We start from the raw sequence: 2,160 nt of genomic DNA, 5'->3' as shown, positions 1-2,160 counted from the left end.
TGTCAGTCATCCAGTGTTCAACTGTCAGGACTATAAACTCTCCCAGAGCGCTGGAGCATGGAGCTGCTGATGCAAATCACTTTATTTAACATTTGGTTGCAAAACAGAAAAATACAGAATGTGTAGTTTATTCCTATTTCATTATAAAATTTCTGCTTCACAAACATGTCTCTGCTATCATATTTGGATAAATTCTGGTCTCAAAAATACACTTTTCAAATCCAGACATGTTTTTTTATTGTTGCTGATTTAAATGTGTCAGATATTTTAATATTTAGTTTGTGCCTGTAAATTATTTTTTTCTGTTTTGTCATTTCAAACTCTGTTGACGTTGTAAATTAGATCTTTGATCTCCAAAGTGACAATCTGTATATAAAAAGATGTTTTGAATCAATAAAATTACATTTAGAGAGGAGAGAAGATAACACGTATTTTGGTGTAATTTACTTAAAAATAATTTTTATTAGGTTTTGAATGTTTTGTCAAATGGTTAAATTTCATTCAATATACTTTTGAGTTTCACAGGTTCCAAAGTAAAATACATTGAAATCACACTGGTGAACTTTAGATACAAAGTCTTTACTTTTAAGTTTTCATATATGATTGGCACAAATAGTACAATAAATAAAAACAAACAAACTGTTGGATAAAGCTGATAACCATTTCTGTTCAAATGATTTAAAATAAAAGGTTGATTATTTAAACATGTCATTGTGAAATTGCTTGAAACCATTTGTCGTCTTAATACAGCCGAGGTGATGAACGTTTACCACTGACAGCTGATTTATGATCCAAACATAGAAAATATCAAAATGAAAATCTTCTGTTCTCAGTCAGGCCCAGTTAGACCCAAATGAGCTCAGTTGTATATGGAATAGATGAATTTATATCTATTGTATGCGCTACATTTAATGAGAATATTATTTCATATTAACCTGATACCAAAAACATAAATTAAAGTTTTTTTCCAAATGTAAATGAATTCAGGGAGTAAAAGATTAGAACATATTTTAATCATTCAATCATGTTTTCCCTGATGAAGTATGAAGGTATCATGGTGAAGATTATTTTCATATATATATTTATCAGACTGAAACCTGGATGTCAAAGGTCAAAGTTCAGTCATGATGTTTCCTCAGTGTATACATTGATGCTCCCGCCCCCCAACTCAGGAGAAATAGAATCAAAGGAAACAGTCTTGTGTGGCAAAGTTTCTGGTAAAACGTTTCAAAATGTCTGTAATAAAGTTATCATATATTGATGAGGATTATGTCTCCACCAGGTTATTTTTTATTTCTTTGCTCACGTCTCTCCCTGAATAAGTGTTAAAATATGAATGTTTTGTGGTGGAACATTCCCTTTTTATAACAAGAACATTTATGAGGAATAAACCAGAATTAGTGGCTGCTGATGTCAGAAACAATATAATTAATAAATATATTTTCCAGCTGTGTTTTGCAGGTTGAAACTGTTGATTTAGAGTTTGTTGTGTTCAGAGTCAGAGAGCCGTGTCTCTACAGTCAGAGGTTTTTGTACGACGACTCAACCAGTTTGTATCACTGTGGTTCACGTTTGGTGGAGGAACCAGGCTGGATGTTGGAAGTAAGTTCAATATTTCATATATTTATTATAATATGAGCTTTACATTGATATTAGGTTGATGAACAAACTAGAACAAATGAAGATGTCCATCATTTAGGTTTTTATTAATTTGCTTCAGCCGGTGATGAAAATTGCAGGTTGGGTCAGTAATTAGAATCATTGAGAGAGAATAAATTATTATTTTATTTCTGGTTAAAAGGTTTTTATTTATTATATGAAGGGAAAATACAATTTAAGCCTCATTTAGTGTTTTCAGCCAGAACCAGTTTGTTGTGTTCAGAGTCAGAGAGCCGTGTCTCTACAGTCAGAGGTTTTTGTACGACGACTCAACCAGTTTGTATCACTGTGGTTCACGTTTGGTGGAGGAACCAGGCTGGATGTTGGAAGTAAGTTCAATATTTCATATATTTATTATAATATGAGCTTTACATTGTTGTTAGGTTGATGAACAAACTAGAACAAATGAAGACGTCCATCATTTAGGTTTTTATTAATTTGCTTCAGTCAGTGATGAAAACTGCAGGTTGGGTCAGTAATTAGAATCATTGAGAGAGAATA

Source organism: Poecilia latipinna, unplaced genomic scaffold (assembly GCF_001443285.1).
Source record: "Poecilia latipinna isolate Pla-1442-1.1 unplaced genomic scaffold, P_latipinna-1.0 Scaffold1833, whole genome shotgun sequence".
In the NCBI taxonomy this organism is placed as follows: Eukaryota; Metazoa; Chordata; class Actinopteri; order Cyprinodontiformes; family Poeciliidae; genus Poecilia; species Poecilia latipinna.
This window is presented reverse-complemented; position numbering follows the sequence as displayed.